Raw genomic sequence first — 20,322 nt, 5'->3', positions numbered from 1 at the left:
CATGATTCCCCCAAAAAGGATGGAATTGGCAATTAATATATGAAATATGGAAAAACAATGGTTTTAAAATTCTATCTACTTCATTTCACCTCTTAGCTGCTCATGTAACACACATACACACACACACACACACACACACACACACACATACACATATACACATTTCAGCGAATAACTTCACCAAACATAATTATTTCACTCACAATAAAAATGTACTCATCCTCTCCCCAAAGAGCACAACCCAAAGACAAGTTAAGTCATCCTGCTCCAAGACCGCCTCTCTGGGTAAAATACACTTCTCCTAATCAAGTCCAGATGTGAGTCCTCACGATACCACAGCAAAATTATAATTATAAATGTAACCATTCCCATCTTACCCAACAGACAATGTTAGGAAAAACAGAAACAGTATAATAAATATTCATATTTGAAAAGTAGATATGAATAATCTCAAGGTCTACTTTTCTGTTAGTGGCATAAATTCACTTGCTTTGACCCAGTGTGAAGCTCTCCTTGTCCTTTGATCCCCATAGCCACACTCGAGGACATCAGGAACACACTGTCCCTCTAGTCAAGCCTCTGCAACCTGAACAGTCCATAAGAATAGTAGTAGATTGGGCCTGTAGATTCTTGGGCAATCTCGGGTAGCTAATTTCCAAGCATGGATTTTCCTAACAATGTAATTCTCTCTAAACCCTAGTCATCTATCAGTGGAATAATTCAGGGTAATTCTATTCACTAGGAATAAAAATAAAATCTTGTGTTATTTTTCTTAAAACTATACCTTACCTTGCATTTTCTATCTCTCAATAACTCTGGGAGTTCTGGTCAAGTCCCTATATTCCAGCATAATGGCTTTTCTCTTGGCCTCCCGCTCAGATAAGTATGAATTTATAGGCAATAATGAGGGAGGCAGAGACATACATTCTAGTCCACACCTCTTGGCTGGATCCCCTGGGATGGTACATATATCTTACAGCATCTGTAATCAGGTAAAAGAGAGAGCAGAAAGTGATATTTTGGAGGGCCCTGGATATTTGGCTCTTCAAGTTCCACCAGGGATTCAGTCTTATTTCCTGATCTGTTTCCCATCTCCCTGATCTGTCTACAACAGCTTAAAGATAGGCAAAAAAGTTTAGCACTTTATACTTCCATGAGAGACATGACTGTCCTGCTGGTGGCCCTAGGATCAAGACTGAATTGCTTTGCAGGCTAAGACTATAGGCTATAATACTCTAGGTCTTAATGACTTTTCTCTTAAAAATAAAAAAGAAATTAAAGAGTATTTTAAAGAGGTAATACAGGCACATGGTAGAAAATTTTCAAACAATACCGAAAAACATAACATGAGAAGTAATTCGCTCTATACCCTTAACACTCAAATTACAGTTCCCTGACCAGGGCAATCTTTGAAGTCCTATGGGTGTCTCCAAAAATAGTCCATACATATAATAGCATGTGTAGGTCTTTCACATGTGATACTACTGCACATCCACCAGGGTGACTGTAATGTAAATGATCAAAAATGGCAAATGTGACAATAATGGGAAGAAACTTGTTATTTATACACTACTGACTGGAATGTAAATTAGTATATAGGTGCTTTGGAGAATGATTTCTCAGGATCTGCTAAAGCTAAATCTATGTATATTCTATAAATCAATAGTTCAGGTTTCAGGTATAGAGCCAATAGAAATGTGTATATATGTGCAACAAAAGACATACATAAGATTGCTCATAGCAGTGTATTTTTAGTAGTTCTGAATTTTTTTTAAAAAAGCTAAATGCCTATCAAAAGTAGAATAAATAAATGTGTTATATTCTTATAACATTATGTATGGCAATGAGAATGAAAAAAAACTACCACTGTTGACAACAGTGTAGATTAAGATTACAAGCATAATGTTGAATGGAAGAAATTGACATTAAAAAGAATGTCGTGTATGACTCTATTTACATAAAGTACAAAGAAGAGATGAAACTCTATGCTCTTAGAAGTCAAGATAGTGGTTACTCCCAAAGGTTGACTGAAAAGACTGACTGGTATGTGCACTTTCAACTATAGTTGAAAGACAAGATGGTATGGAAGTATTCCACATAATCATGAATAATCATATATTTAATTAACAGTTAAAATGAATAAGGTAGAGTTCTACTTACTAATACAAATATAACACAAAAGAATACTAGGCTTAAAAAGAAAATAGCAAAATAAATACAACATCATAGAATATATAATTCTATTTTACATGTACATATATATTTATAATTCAAAATATCACTAGGATATATATTAAATTGATAAGAGTAGTTATATCTTGGGAGGAATAATATTCTCTTAGTAAGGATTTGAGGTGATATTTTGCTCCACTCTCAAAGCTGATTTTTTTTGTATTAATGTTTTTTGTATCATAAGTTTTCAATTATATATGTATGCACACATTACATATCAGATAAATATCCTATTAAAAATAAATTAGCAAAGGAGTGCAAGCAAGTCAATGTCCATTAATGGATGAATGAATAAGTAAAATGTGTTATATAATGGAATATTAGCCAACCTTAAAAAGGAAAGATATACTTGAGGACATTACACTAAGTGAAATCAGTGGAAAAAATTATAAATACTGTATGATTCCCCTTATATGATGTATCTAAAGTAGTCCAACTTACAGAAACAGAAGGTAGAATGGTGGTTGCCAGAGGTTAGAAGGAGAGAGTGAAAGGGGAGTTCTTTAATGGGTAGAGAGTTTCAGATTCACAAGATGAAAAGTTTTAGAAATCTGTTTCTCAACAATTGAATGTACTTAACATTTTGACCTGTACATTCAAAAATGATTAAGATGGTAAGTTTTATCTTATGTACTTTTTACCACAATTAAGAAAGTGAAATTAAACAAGCTAAGTCCCAGAATAAGAAAACAATGCTAGAGCTATATATGAATTCTAAACTTTGTTCTATTCCTTTAACAACATGTCTTAATATGTATTCACTTTAGTTTTTATTGGGCTGCCTCAACTTTTTTAAGTGGTTGCAGGATATGATGTATACAAGCATGACTAATTCCAAGTCAGCTCTTCTACTGATGGCAGAGACTCCTGATCATTATTAGTAGCCATGTAAATGGGGGGGGGGGGAAATCCAACAGAAAATAATTTTGTATTCTGTATCAAATAAAAATTTGTATTTTCTCAGACCCACTTATTTCACTTCCGGGAACATATGCTACAGACACACATGCACATGTGTGCCAAGATGTATGTACAAGGGCATTCATTGTGGCATATGTATAATGGCAGGTTCTTCTCCTAAATAAAAGGAGCAAGACTATATACATTAAGTTCAACTGAAGAAACTAATAACCTGCCAATATTTCTCATTGTAATGTAATCTAAGTCCCTTAAAGAATAGTTCCCTGTTTTATTTTCCTCCTCAGTTTCCTTGGCAGGTTAGGCATTCAGTACATTTTCTTCTGGCAACTTTGCTCCAATCTAAGGAAAACAGAGAATTATAGGTATGTTTTATTTATGAGAAGTCTAGATTGAAGGTTCATATATAAATTGACAACCACTTCCTAGTTCAATTCATTTCCATAGGTCTCAATTCCTCATCAGAGAAATGAGGAAAATTTTGTTAATTAGTTCAAGGGATTTGACCTCTCAGTTCTAGTGCCATAGCTTGTTCTAGAAGGCTCAGGCCAAATTACTTTTCAGTAGCAATGAAGATTGACGTAAGGAAAGAGGTTGGGAAATTGTGTTAATCTTGCATTTGTTATTGCCCTACAATCTTCACAGTAAGAGAAATAGAAAATAATTATAGTATAGAATAATTGGATCATAAAATCATGAATATATATATATATATATATATATATATATATATATATATATATTTTTTTTTTTTTTTTTTTTTTTTTTTTTCTATACCAAAGACTGTGTTTGGCCTTTTACATGAATTATCTCAAAACACTTAACTTTACAGGAAGGGTCCACATTTTTAAATAATGAGATTAGGATTCAGAGAGTTAAAGTGAGTTATCTAAGAACACACAGCTACAGAAAGTAGCTAAAATACAAGTCCAGATCTCCCTGATTCTGGGTTCTTTCACCATTATGTCATGTTGCTTTAGAAAAAGATAAGGCTCTACAGTTTCTAATTATATCTTCTTACATAATATCTAATCTTGAAGTAAACTTCTGATGGTTTCCTATGCTAGTGAGAGAAAAACTCATTGACATAGTGTCTTTCAATAAGAAACTTAAAACTTAATTTAAAAGTTGAAATATATTTAGAATTCTAACTTAGTTGAAACTATACATTAGAAACTGTATGACCCAACCTCCGGTCACAGAGATCACGTAAAGTTGAACTTTGAGTCAAACATGTTTGCTTACCCAATTTGGTATATGTTAAGTGGCATGTAGCTCCCATAAATATAGAGATTGCAAAAGGTCTTCACCACATCAGAGTTTGGGTAACACTTCATTTCACCAAACATAAATATAATATAACTGCTCTATTCTATATTTATGGGGCAGGTGTTGACCATATAATAATAAGCTTACTAAAGTAATGTCAACTGGCAAAGTATATCCCATAAACAATATTGGTAAATACAGTAGGTTCATGAGGAAAATGCACTGTGTATTTCTGTTTTGAAAAGAGAGGGAAGGTTACAGCCCATAGCAATTACTCTGAGGTTTTTTTGCTTCACAAAAGGTGGCTTCCAATTTCATTACCACAACTCTGGAGAATGCAATCAGTGTGGCCCACCTTCAAACTCTCCCTGCCAATCAGAGCAGAGCATCCTGCTGTGGGAGTGGAGTAGTTAGAGTTTAATGCTGCAGCTTTCAGGAAAAGAGTGAACTAGCACAATGATTGCAGCCATTGCAAAAATGGTCTTCTCATGACAAGATGTGGTAGCCGTGAGTTGTCATTGATGCTCCTTAGCTGGAAAATAACCCTTTCTGAAAGGGAACTTTTTAACTTAAATGGAACTGAGGCATTTTTACCCTAAGTACATCAATTCAAATCAACAAACACTTATTGTTCATGTAATATGCACAAGTTGCTGTGTTACTTTTTTCAAAACAATAATATATAGCATCACTATAATATATAACATCGCCATTTACTTTTTAAACATTTTAAAACATTTTTGTCACAAATTCTGCTTAATAAGTTAATTTTAAGCAAACTAATCAGATTCAGTTCTGATTTTGACCTGTTAATAACTTTATTAATTGTGTTATAATCACACCCTTGCACTCTACTGAAGCATTGTTTTACACAAAACCTAACAGGATTTAGAAGACTGATTTTTGTTCATTTACTCATTTAACTGTTATTGAGTACTAAAATGTCCTATGTATAATGTATGACTGAGGTGATTGAGTACTACATTAGGGTTTGCCAGAGAAAGAGCACCAAAGGCAGATGTATATTATATATATCTCTGTATATCTTTTATGTATCTTATATGCTTTTATATATGTAAGAGGACAATTATTATTGAAATTGGCTCACACAATTACAGAGGCTGAGAAGTCCAATGATCTGCCATCTGCAAGACAGAAAACCAGGAGAGCAGATGGTGTAATTCAATCTGAGTCTGAAGGTCTGAGAACCAGGGAAGCTGGTGTAGTCTGAGGCCAAAGCCCAAGAACCATGGAGGGGAGCAATGCTATAAGTCCAAGTCCAAGTTCAAAGACCTGAAAGACAGGAGCTCCAATGTCTGAAGGAAGGAGAATATGAATGTCCCAGCTGAAATAGGGAGAAAATTTGCCTTTTCTCTGCCTTTTTGCAGTATTCCGAGCCCTCAAAGGATTGGATGATGCCACACACACTGGTGAAGGCTCTACCCTCCACTCAGTCTACCAGTTCAAATGCTAATCTTTTCTGGAATCAGCTTCACAGACATACCCAGAAATTATATGTTACCAGCCATCTATGCATCCCTTAACTAAATCAAGTTGAAAAATTAACCATATAAGTACCAACAAATATTCCACATGTAACAGAAATAAACAAAATAAATGGTAAAACGAAATGACTGTTGTAATAAAAGTATGTAGGTGTTAGAATTTCAAAGGAAAAAACATAATTCTAACATGAACAAGAGATGATGATGTTTACAATCATTATTCAAATTACTGATACTTGATTGCCTTTAAGGAATTTCTACTCAATAATTTTCTTCTTATTTTGATGTAGGTCAGCACACCTGCTCAAATTACTATAGATAGATATTTGTGGGCTTTGTTCTACTTATATGCAGATATATAGATTTAAATGTAGTATAAAGATTTGACTAGATAAATGTATTTATTCAATTCTGTAAGGTTGAAAGATGACCCTAATAGAAAAATCTTCTTAACGTAAATTTTTTAAAATTCTTTATGGCTACAAAGTAGTTGCACTTTATCTTTATTAAAAATATGCATTATATGACTTAGAGTTTCTGAAATTAATACAGGCATATCTCAGAGGTATTGCAGGTTCAGTTCCAGACTACCACAATAAAGCAAGTCATAATCTGTTGATGGCAGAGGGTCTTGCCTGCAGTTTATAAAAAACACAACATCTGTGAAGCGCAATAAAGTGAGGTATGCCTATATATGAAAATATCATATAGTTTAGAGTATCTTTACAGAATGATAAAAGAAACTCAACACAAACACCAAAACCTACTTTTATCATGTGCACTAAAAAAGAAAAAAAAAGTTAACTGACAAGCCAAGGTCACTTACCTTCCCAGGGGAAAGAAAAAAAATCAAAACAAGGTATTTGATGGTTGTTTTTCCATCTTTTGTGATAAGGCTGTGACAATTTATGAGAACAGCTGTGCGTAGAAGTTAAGAGAATATTTCTTCTTGTTTCTTTTGGTAACATGAGTGACTCTGCCTATTTTTCCTTATAGATATTGATATGAAGGAAGTATTTGTTTAGTCCAAATATCTTATGCTACCTGAAAAAAATGCATTATTTTTATGCATTTGAAGCCATGAATTTAAATAATTTCAAATGTATGCATGACACTGGTATAATATTATGATAAACAATTTGGGTCAGATCATGTATAGAATCATCTGAGGATGTCCAAAGACCAATATAACATCTTAAAATTCCACTTTTATTGGAACCCATGCAATTCTGTGGCCATGTCTTCTACTTAACCATGCTGTTTCTCAGATAATTATAAAGTCAGACTTTGGATTATTCATATTTTTAATAGATTTTATCCCGTTGTTCTATTGAGTACAATCCTGATAATAAAAAGGTAATAAATCTCAAGGTAGTTAGTTAAGGGTATAATAAAGATGTTGATATTGAGTGTTATTCTTTATATAAAACTATTGTTGAGAATATAGGTAAGTTGTAGCTATTCTTTGGTTTAACAACAATGATAATTTAAATAAACCTTGAGATCTGTTAATGAGAGGCACAGTACTCAGGGGAGCCATTAGGAATGCCATATATACAGCAGTATACATAGCCATATATGTATATATATCAGTCTCCCTCATTTCCTGTAAACATTGCAGCTGATGGTGTTTTTCATGAGTTGTGATGTTTAGGAACAGTATAATGCATAGTCTGTTGTCAAGTTTTCACTTGGACCAAAATCAAAATCTATGGGAATAGACATTCCTGGTTACACAAGACGCAGAGTCAGCCAAACAAAATCATGATGACATATCCTTTAATTTGCCATGTAACCCATTGAACTTTTCTAGGAATACAATAAAATCCATCTAGGCAAACTTTGTTTACAGGTAGAATAACTGCTTCAAGTAGTTTCCTCCCTTCAATGTAGCATTTGCATGCATGCTTATAATAAACATTCATTTACTAGTTTATTTGAACTGTCAGAGGATTCAGTGAAATCCTGTTGAGCATAATGACTGGGTTTGCCCTTCTCACATATTTAAGGAATGTTTTAAGTTCAAGAAGGGGGAACCAACTCACAGAAGATTACTACAGTAAGTTTTTCCAATAGTGTTTATTCTGAGCAGACAGTCAGGGTACTTGAATAAAATGAGTCTGACTAGACTTAAATGCCACAGTGGTGGGCAATGGAAGTTGTTTTTAGAATACTTAAAGCATGGAGACAGATGACTCTTTATTTTCTGAGTTAACTTGCTTTAGTGACATGAAAGGAAACTGTGGGATTGGTGACTAACACAAGTGGGAAGAGTGGAAAGGTTAGAGAAAACCAAAATAGAGTTGGTGTTTAAGACATTTCCTTAATTGTTGCTTCTTGACTTAACTCCCCCTTCTCCTTTCCATCACACGTCTTTGGGTTGCTTTGAGCTTAGCTTTGAAACATTTACTACAGCAATAATTATTTTATATGTAGCATTCATAAATTTGGAGGGTCTGATTTGGGGGACCTTTAATATCTATTTTTAAGTTAATGTGAATCATTTACTGTAACAATTGGAAATATTAATGTAAGGATCTATTAGAAACCAAACATAGTATGTTAACAAAATATAAAATCAGAAGCATATTTTTCAGGGGTTCAAATTTGTGAATTTTAATTGGAAGAGTTACTTTTACAATAGACTTCTGTGATCTATTCAGCTATTTCTTTAAAGCTACATGGAAAAATGTTCAAGAAAGCTGACAACTCAAGAATGCTCTTGATTACATTACTTTCCTAGGTTCCCCTTTTACCATATTATCTTGGACTCCTCTACTGGACATTTATTTTTATTTAAACTTCCTTACATATTTTTCTAACCTATAAATGTTGGGTTTCTTCAGATTTTATGTCTTGGCCCTTTTATCACTCTCCACCAGTTATATCTGATAGAACTTTCTGTAATAATGAACATTTTCTATAAGCTGCCCTGTCTAATATTGTAGCCTCTTTTCATGCAGCTAGTGATCACTCATTTGAGATATGGCTAAGAGAATATGAAAGGTTATGAAAGAAATATCCCTCTCTGATTATGTTACCCAATATCAGCATTAACTCCTCCATATAGTCCTTTACTCTCTCTCCTTTTCTTTTTCTTCTTTATTTTTTCTCCCAACTCACCTCCTTTGGAGATCTACCTTATTTTCAAAGATTGATCTATCATTTATTACTGATGATTTCCAAGTCTCCAGGTCACTACACATTCAGTGACTTATTTACTATATATTTATTAAGCAATTAGTAGGTTTTAGTCACTATACAGACATGATTTAAAAGAGAAGATTGATATTGAAGAAATAATTACAACTGTGATGACTGTTTACCTACAGAATTTTTTGTGAGAGTATCCCACAAATACATATAGTCCTGTATGGTCATTTATGAGTAGTTTAAGGATTTTAGAGAATTGTCATTTTCCTAAAGCTAAAGAATATACCTACTTGACATAGGATTCTTTTGTACTGGGAATATCACATGAAGAGGCAAAAACACTGGCAATAGTAATAATGAAATCACCTTTACCTAAAGCTAAATATTAAGTATTGTGGTATGTTAATGTAAATTTTGTGCATTATATAGCTGGGCTTCTTTCTTTTAGAGGCAGTGTGGGGAGGGACAAGAAGAGCGTGAAATAAGTCTTGGCTCTCTGAAAGGACAGGGTGCAAAGTATTTGGAGTGCGTTCATGTGGCTGTTGTGCTGTAGTTTGATTGCTTAATGAGGGAGTTTGGGTACAATTTGGGGAGAGCAGAAATACTGCCCATAGAATTTGAGTTGCAAAACAGAAAGAACTGCTTCCTCCCCCACCACTAACCTTATATTTTTCAAAATTTCTAAAGAGAATTGAAAAAGTGTACTACAGTGAAAACTGTAAACCTTCACCTAGATTCATGAAGTGTTTACCATTTAAAATATTGCAGGCATAATAATTCTTTATGAATATGTTAGCATCCAGCACCTATAAATAAAAACATTCTTCTGTATAACTACAATATCATTATTAGATCTAGAATTATTCATAAGATAAATGAGTATACGGTATACAATCATATATCCCCAATTATCTCAGAACTCTTTTATAGTTTTTTTTTTGGCTGATACAGACCCTAATTAAATTTCATGCTTTGCATTTGATTGCTATGGCTATTTAGTCCATTTGAATCTAGAATCATTTTCTTTAGACATTCCTGTTGTTGTGTTATCTTATTTTTCATTACTTTGCTGCCTTTTGTTTGTTTCTATTTTGTTTTGAAGATTCTAGGCCATTAGTGTTGTAGAAAGTTGTATTTTCTGAATTGGCCTTATTTTATTTCCTCATAAGTACATTTAGGTAAAAATGTGTTTAGCAATAATAGCACATAGGAAATGCTGTGTACTTCCTACAGCATTACATCAGGAGGTGCATAATACCAGGTCCCCCCACTATTAGTGGTGTGATAGCACTTGAACATGTGCTTATGGGTAGTAATTGTCATGTCTCTTTATTGTAATTTTTTCACTTGTAATGAATTACTAACCTATGGGGGGATAATTTACAACCATGCAAAAATTCTCTTCCCCAGCAGTCTTTATGGTAATGGTTCCAGCACCAATACATAGTAATATCCTGAATCAGTTATTACACTAGGAGCTAAAAACTGGTTAGTTCTCTAATTTTATCATTGATTCTACACTTATTATCTGTAAAAAGAGACCTTTTCTTTTTTTCTTTAGTTTTTCTATTTTTTCAGAATCATCTTTTTAAAAGAGAAATTATAATCTATGTCATTATTCTGTTAGATTTTCAAGCTAACCAAAATACTGGGAGCCCCTTTGGGCCAGTGCTGCAGCCTTTCTTTTTTTAATGTTTCTTTTGGTGTTTTAGCACTTCTTTGCTTGGCATAAGAGATATTCAATTCTTTTAATCAACAATGGTCTTTAGAAACATGATTTCTACACTCAATTTTTCCTTGCTGCTAAGTTAACATTGGTCCTAGACCTTTCCAGTTGATGGACACAGGATATGTCCTTTGATTTTTTAGTCAGGAGTTCAAGCTAATATTTCTAATAAAAATTTAACAATAATAAATATTTTTATCTATTTTATTTTATAGTGGTACCACATTCTCTTTCGGTGAAAATATTTTAATAACATTAACATATTTATTTACTCTCCTCTACAATATACATAAAATAACATAGAAGGTGTGCCAACTATCACTACCAATAATAAAAAAACCTACTTAATAAATAGCTCTAGATCTTTATGTTCTAATTTTTTAAATTTATCTTTATTGTTGAAAATATTACAGGTATCCCCCTTTTTTTTCCACATTGATCCCCTCCACCTTGCATCAGCCCCACCCCCAGGCCTTTACCACACTATTGGCTGTGTCCATTTATATGCATATGTGCATATAAATTCTTTGATTAATCTCTCCCCACCCCTCTACCCCCCCCCCCTTCCTTCCCACTGAGATTCATCAGTCTGTTCCATGCTTCTGTGTCTCTGGATCTATTTTGTTCCTCAGTCTATTTTGTTTATTAGATTCTACATATGAGTGAGATCACATAAAACTGAATCAGGAAGGACCAGAAAACCTGAATAAGCTAATAACAACTGGTGAAATCCAAGCAGCAATAAAAAATCTCCCTTGGTTATGAGGGTGCTCTCCAGCTAGTCTTCAGTTGCAATTGATTATTCAAGATTTTTTTACTATATTTTATTGTTTTAATTCCAGTTTGGCCCCAGGAGAGTGTCAGTGTAGCTTCCACTCAGCCTGCCGCCATCTTTAACCTATCTAACTTTTTTAATACTTGAAATAGATCTTACCAAGATTGAACATTCAGAGTACTGTGTTCAAAAGTTACTTAAATCATTTTTATTGTAAGATTATCTTTTTAAATTAAAATATAGTTAGCTCATTTTTTCTAATTTGATTTAATTTTGCAGTTTGCCTTCTTTCACTTTTGATATTATTTTTCTTGATATGTAAACAATTAACTGTTAAAAATTTTACTAAAGGAAATCTTGCTCCCTGTACATCCAGCTCCCTCCTTTTCTTCCCATCCACTATAAATAAACATTTTCATTAGCTTCTGGTTTATCCTTTCCCTGGTGGTTTTGGGGGGAAAATGCATTATTTTTTTGCACAGTGGCAGCATAACAAGTTATTAACTGTACTCATGTCAAACCTTGCTTTTACCCATAAAAAGATCTCTTAGATATCATTTCATCAATTCATAAAAATTTTCCTCATTCTTTCTAATGGTTACTTTTTACTTATTTTTGTAGTTATACTATAATTTATTCAACCAGTCTGTTCTGAATGAACTTTTAGGTTTCTAATCTTAGCTATTCCAGATAGCAAGTGACCTTTGAATACATTGTTTTGTATTTTAGAAGGCTTATCTTCAGGGAGAATTCCCAAAAGTGAAATTTCCAGGTCAAAGGGTAAATATGGGTTTTGTTGGATATTGCTAAATTTCCCTCCATAGGGCTTGCCCCTTTTGCAACATGTGAGAGTCCCTCATTTCAAAAATGTCCAGCTGCAGAGTATGTTATCAAGCTTTTGAAAATTTCCAGTCCAATAAGTGAGAAATTGTAAGTTCAGTATTATTTAACTTGGCATTTTTATTAAAGGTAAAATAGTAGATGTTTTCATGTTTTACAATATTTTTCTGTATGAATTATATTCATATGTTTTGCCCATTTTCTATACACATTTTATCTTTTACTTCTTAATATTTGGAGTCTTTTCTATATTAGAGAGATTAGCTAGAATGTACGTTTGTGTGACATTATGTGAAGTTTTTGCTGTTTCTGACCCAAGTGATACAAAAGTTCTTGTTACTAGGGCATACTGTTTACCTGCCCCACTATAGAGCAACTAATCATCTTTTCAGATTCAACATAAGATTTGTGTCCTGGATGAAGACTTTTCTGAGTTCTTCCTCTTGCTTTTTCCCTAAGAAGTGAGCAATATTTCCTTCCCTCCACCAGTTAGGAATAAAAGGATAAAAGGGGAAGAAATGGCATAAAATTCTTGTGAAGATTTGGAGATGAAACCTCTCTAATAGAATGTAGAGTTAGAGAAATGGTGCAGAAGAAATGATTGGCATCTAAAAATGAGGACATAGATGGAGGCTAATGACCACCATACTCCTTGTTTCCCATGTCATTATGGCCTCTGGCTGGAACACATTGCTGAATGGCTTTCAAGACCAACTTTTTTTTTTTTCAATCCTCACCCAAGGATATGTTTATTGATTTTAGAGAAAGAGGAAGGGAGAGAGAGAAACATTGATCAGTTGCCTCCTGTACATGCCACAACCGGTGATCGAACCCACAACTTAAGCATGTTCTCTAACCAGAATGGAACCTACGACCTTTTGGTTTATGGGACGATGGTCCAACCAATTAAGCCACACCCACCAGGGCAAGACCAACATCCTTGCACATACCAAAGTTCCTGTCTGAAAGAAGTAATAGGAGGAAATGACAGACTGAAAACTGTGTAAAACTTATAATTTTAGGACATGATGATTGATTGTTTTGGACAAGGATTTGAAAAAATCCAGGAAATGATGTCTCTACCATGGCACACATCAAAATCCCTCAGAAAGCTTTTTCAAAGTTAACTTTCCAAGGCCCCACCCCAGCTCAAGTGAATCAAGCTCTGTGACTGTGTCCAGGCTGCTGGCATAGATGCACTTGTGGAAAGATGGGGATATTGAGCATGAGGTGTGAAATGGTACCCCTATATGTTCTTATAATAAAGATCTTTCATATAGGTTTATTGGCTTTTCAAGCTTATTCATTTTTTATTGTATTTTTAAATTTTTTATCATTGCTCTTTTTAAAGGATTCTTTGTACTTTCTGATGATAAGCCTTTGCCAGCTATGTGTAGGACAGATAACTTTCTCAGGTTATAACTTCTCTTTATATTATGTTTAATGCATCTCTTAAAGTATTATTTTTTTACTTAACACTGTTAAATGTATCAATCTTTACCTTCTTTTGGACATCTTCAAGCAATTTCTCTGACCTAAGTTATAATCCCTACTGTTTTCTAAAAGTTGTTTAAACTTTATAGTTTTGCCTTTCACATTTTAGTTTTGAATATCCACTTAGAAGTATTTGTTTATTATTGCAAAGTAGAAATCTCATTTTATTTTTCCCATATATGTGTGTGTGTACACGTGTGTGGATGTGTATATATGCATGTGTATGTGTGTGTATGTATAATCAGACTACTATCTCATAAGTCTGTCTGTGAAAAAAAGAAGAGACACTGGAGGAGGCAGGTCAGGAAGTGATTGAAAGCTTTCAGCACACACTTGCAAAACAAGTTCTAGGAACAAGGCTGGCTTCATGCAACTGCACAGAGCCCCATGCCTAGAAGAGCCTAAATTTAATTTAATGCTCTGCTCTTGCCATATTGAAATTTTTAATAATTTTTGAACACAGACTCCTCTTTTTAATTTTGTACTAGGCGTACTAGGTTCTACAATTTATATCTAGGGCACATCGGCAACATATGTCATTAGCCTGCCCTTGCCATTTTCTGGTTTCAATTGGTTTAGGTCTTATGATTTAAGGATATTCAGCTGCTCTTCTATTTGAGGATAGATTCTACTTCTTGTTTTTCCCTCTAATATTAAAAACTTTCAGCTGGTTCTCCAGATAAAAGGATCAATAATTTCACATGTTGGCTTTAATGAAGGATAACATATTACTCTGTGATTTATTCTAATATAAAAAAGTGATTAAAAACAATCAAAACTAAATTTGCTTATCAAAGAGGTAATAGAGAAAGGCTGTGTGGTGACTATCAAATGTGAAGATTATTGTCACTTAAATATTGTCTCAGCCCACACTGACTGAACTTCTTTCCTCCCTACTGAAATCCACCAATTAGAAATATAATTGATTTTATAGTCTTCTAAAACACTAAACCCTCCAGCAGAGACCTATGACCCTGTAGTTTCCTTCTGATCATCGACTAGCTGAAATCAGTAAGCACTGGGAATTCAGGTTGGTGAGAAGGAAAGGAGAAAGTAAGGGAAGGTGATTTAGATCCCAAGAGAAGGACACACCCAAGTCAGATATCACAGTGAGATTCTTTAGACAATGTGAATGCATCCCCATCTTATAGGTAATAGCCCTGTAAGTTATGGTGAAAAGCCGATGATTTCAAAAATCTACCCCACTTAAATTGGATATGCCTGGCAAGGTTGGATATCTTTGGTTTGAAAGTAACTGTACTTCATTCCTCATAAAGGTAGAAGTAGATAAGTGAGTAGAATGATAGACTGAAAAACCTGGTATGGGAAGCACAAGGGAGAGTAGAAGCTGGGGATGCTCAGAGCTGTGAGGGTGTCTAAGTTTGAACAGACACACTAGAGGCAGAAAGGCAAGAAAGAGCTGCCTTCACTGAGTCACGGGTCTGGGAAGTAGGAGGAGATAGGGCTTCAGATTATGTATGAGAGATAACCTGAATTGTTTCTCAACAAGGAAATGCCCTCAGACTTTGTTATTTACTCAATTTAATTGTCCCATATTTTTCTGGAGAAGTGACAATTTGAGGCATTCGAGGGCAGTTAGTTATTAAAATCTTTATTATTTTCTTCTACCAGTAGGGGGACCCCTTTCTTTTTATTCCATTGATTTTATTTTTTTTAATTTTTCAATTACAGTTTATATTCAATATTATTCTGTATTAGTTTTAGATGTAGAGCACAGTGGTTAGGCAATCATGTACTTTATAAGTGGCCTCCCCAATATTTCAAGTACCCACCTGGCCTCATACATAGTTATAAAAATATTATTGACTATATTCCCTAGGCTACAAATTACATCCCTGTGACTCTTCAGTAACTACCAATTTGTACTTCTTAATCCCTTCATATTTTTCACCCCACCACCAAACCCCCTCCCCACTATCAACCTTCCGTCTGATCTCTGTATCTATGAGTCTGTTTCTATTTTGTTCTTTAGATTCCACATATAAGTGAAATTATATGGCACTTGTCCCTTTCTGACTGGCTTATTTCACTTAGCATAATACCCTCTAGGTCCATTCATTCTGATGCAAAAGTTAAGATTTCATTCTTTTTATGGTTGAGTAGTATTCCATGGTGCACATGTACCATAGTTTTTATCCAGTCATCTATTGATGGGCACTTGGGCTGCTTCCATATCTTGGCTATTGTAAATAATGCTGCAATGAACATGGGGGTGCATACATTCTTTCTGATTGGTGTTTTGGGTTTCTTTGGATATATTCCCAGAGTGGAATTGCTGGGTCATAAGGTAATGCCATTTTAAATTTTTTGAGGAAACTCCACATCATTTTCCATAGTTTTTGCACCAGCCTGCATTCTCACCGACAGCGTGCTAGGTTCCCTTTCTCCACACCCTCTCCAACGCTTGTTGATTTACTGATGATGGCCATTCTGACAGGTGTGAGGTAGCATATCACCGTGATTTTAACTTGCATTTCTCTGGTGATTAGTGATGCTGAGCAACTTTTCATATAACTATTGGCCATCTGTAGGCCTTAATTCTTTATAAAATTTGGATATTAACCCATACCAGATGTATCATTGGAGAATATTTTTTGCCATTCAGTAGGTTGTCTTTTTATTCTGTTCATGATTTCCCTTGTTGTGTGAAACCTTTTAGTTTCATGTAGGGACCCATTTCTTAACATAGTATTTTTTCATTTCTCCGTTTTTGGAAGTCAATTTTGCTATTCATGCATGATCGCAGGCATTCTAAATTATTCCTGTTGTTTTTTGGGGCCCCACAAAAAGACTGTGCTAGTAAGGAGTGGTGCAAGAGCAAGCCAGTGAGGCAGAGTCAACAGGGATAGAACAATGAAGCTAGAAAACTGAAAAGTAGCTGGAAGTAGGATACACATTTGTAGGGGAGTTGGTGGGGGGCAGAATGACAAGACATAGTACTTTACAAAAATGAAATAAACTGAAAATCTATTCAGGACTCATAGTGGCAAACAAGAAATCAAAGAAAAGAAGATCTGAAGGTAGAAGACTCAATGGATGACTCTGGTCATGCGCTTAAAGTTTGTAGAGAGAGCATCTTCTCTGTTTCAAGGCAAGGTTAAAGCACTGATGCCTCTTTGCTCGGAAAAGAGCAGAGAAAGATGAGAAGAAAGAATTGCAGCAGTAACATGCATCCTAAGCTGTGAATCATTGTCTTCCTTCTAGTTTAGGACAGAGTTTTTCCATCAGTAGGTCAAAATCCAATAGCAGACTGTGAAATTAATTTAGTAAGTAGTGATGAACATTAAAAAAAATCAAAAAAGGCAATAAGCAAAAAGAAATCATAATAAAAGAGAATGGACTGTAAGAGTGCTAACAAAAAACTTAAAAATAAGAAGAGAATGGAAATAGAATAAATAGAATTGAAAGTATTTGGATGCATTGACTATCAAGAATAAACAACTTATGAAACTGGCTTTAATTTTATATGTATGTCTATAGACGCATTATACTCTGAACAGGAGTAAAATATACTTTAAATAGAGACTAGAGCCCTAACTTGTTTGGCTCAGTGGTTAGAGGGTCTGCCCACAGACTGAAGGGTCCCAGGTTCGATTCCAGCCAAGGGCACATACCTCTGTTGCAGGCTCAATCCGCACTCTGGTTGGGGTGCATACAGGAGGCAACCAATCAATGTGTCTCTCTCACATTGGTGTTTCTTTTTCTCTCTCTCTCCCTTCCACTCTCTCTGAAAAGCAATGAAAAAAATATATCCTCAGGTGAGGATTAAAAATATAGAGAGAGTGAGACTAGAGAATTAAGTTTTCTTCTAGCTCTAACATATTTTGATCATTGGATTCTGGGAACAGGCTTATTTCAGGAGACTGGGTGTAGGGTAAAAAAAGGGAAATCAGATGATTTCAAAAACAAACTTTATGTACACAAGATAGAAAAATTGTATTATAGTCACATAGAACTTTGTGTTTACCTTTTAAAAACTTTCAAGCATTGCTTTTACTAATTCTGCTTGCGATATACACTTATGTCAATGTAACTTTAAAATCTTTTTAGATTCACTTGTTAAGACAGGAAGTTGGAATGGAGGATATAAGGAAATAAAGAGATAAAGTAAAATTTAAAAGATATTTTATTTAATTCATAATAGAGCACCTACCTATTATATCTACTAACCATAGAATAAAAAATTCAACTTTTCTTACTGCATTCCGACATCCATCATATTGGACTTCTAAGGGGTAACAAAAGGCTGCTTGCTAAACCAAAACTTTGTGAAAGTAGTAAAACTAAATAAGCTTTTGCTAAAATATTATATACAATTCACGAGCATTTATGTTTTACTATACAAATGTTAATCCTTAACTCAGACACTGTCTCACTGAATGAGGGAATACTGAAGCCTGTTAAAACCCAGACAGTGTGGCTGAACCAGAGAAGTGTGGCAAAGTATAAACAAATCAAATGCTTAACCTTGCAATGAAGACACGTCAACATAAACATAACTGTACTTCTCATTTTCCTCACATATATTATTGGCAACACAGTGAGAGCTGGCTTTGCACTGTGAACTGAACAGAGACATTCATTGCAATTCTGAACATAGCCATTAGATTCTTTCCTAGAATTAATGAATAGTGTGAACATTCATATTTCTATGTTCCTAGGTATCTTCTTTATGCCCGAAAGTGCTAGCCAGGTTTTCTTAAAGATCTACATCTACAATCACAACAATGAAAGAAAACTAGAGAACATGTCAATTAGCTTTTGTGGTATAACAAGCTATCACTAAAACTTATTGACTTAAAACAACAAGCACTTATTACTTCACATGATTTTTTTAGATTGCTTACGCAGTTATTTCTTTCTCAGCAGGCTTGGCCAAGGCTTAAGGGTCTAGAATGGCCTCACTTATATATCTGACAGTTGCCAAGTTGATTGGTCTGCAGAGTCCTCCTTCAAGAAGGTTTCACATCCTCCAGGACTTCCCTGGACTTCTGCTCTTGGTAGCATCAGGGTTCCAAAAAAGCAACAAGAGACAAAATCTACTGCATAAACAGTTTTCCAAGTCTCTGTTTACATCACACTTGCTAATTTTCTGTTGTTCAAAGCAAGTCATATGGGTAAGTCAAGAATCTAGGTATAGAAAATTGACTCTATCTCTTGATGGAAAGTTGCAAGTTGGAAGAGATGTAAAGTTACAAAGCATTTTACATTGATTTTTGTGTGTGGTGTATGATATCGTTCAATTTCATTCTTTTGCCTGTGGATATCCAGTTTTTCCAATACCATTTGTTGAAAGGACTATCCTTCCTCCATGTACTCTTGGCATCCTTGTAGACTGTAAAATATCAATTGACAGTATGTGTGTAGGTTTATTTCTGTTTCATTGTCCTATATGTCTGTCTTTATGCTTGTATCATACTGTTTTGATTACTGTAGTTTTGTAATATATTTTGAAATCATTGTGATTTCTTCTTTTTTTTTTCAAGACTGCTTTGGCTATTCAGGGTCTTTTGTGGTTCCATATGAATTTTAGTGTTGGGTTTTTTTTTCCTATTTCTGTAAAATTTTTTATTTCCTATAATAGTATTGAATCTGTAGATCACTTTGGGTAGTATGGACATTTTAACAATATTAAGTTTTAACTCATGAACACATAATGTCTTTCCATTTATTTGTATATTCTTTCTTTTCTTTTATTAATATTTTATAGTTTTCAGTGTATAAGTCTTTCACCTCTTTGATTATGACTTGGCATTATAAACCTCCTAGAAACAAACATAGGGGAAATGTTTTTCAATATTGATCTTGGCAATTATTTCTTGGCTATGACACCAGAAGTACTGTCCTCAAGCCCAAAAATGGATGTGAAACTACATCTAACTAAAAAGCTCTTCATAGCAAAGGAAACCACAAAATGAAAAGACAACCTACAGTAAGGGAGAAAATACTTGCAAACACTTATCTGATAAAAGGTTAATCTTCAAAATATAAGGAATACCCACAACTCAATAGCACAAAAATGACAAAATTTAAAAATAGGCAAAGGACTTAAATAGATGTTTCTCCAAAGAAGACATACAAATGGCCTACAGGTATTTGAAAAGGTGCTCAACATCACTAAACACCAGGGAAATAAAAATAAAAAATATTGTCTCATACCTGTTAGGACAACTAGTGTCTTTTTAAAAAAAAAAAAAAAAATGCAAAAGATAGCAAGTGTTTGTGAGTATGTGGAAAAATCGAAACCCTTGTACACCATTGGTTAGAAATGTAAATTGGTGCAGCCATTATGGAAAAGAATGTTGAGATTACTCAAAAAATTAAAAATAGAGCTACCATATGTTCCAACATTCCACTTCTGGGTATATATCCAAAAGAATTGAAATGAG

This window comes from Miniopterus schreibersii (genome assembly GCF_964146895.1).
Source record: "Miniopterus schreibersii genome assembly, chromosome: 9".
NCBI lineage: Eukaryota > Metazoa > Chordata > Mammalia > Chiroptera > Miniopteridae > Miniopterus > Miniopterus schreibersii.
Note: the sequence above shows the minus strand (reverse complement) of the source record.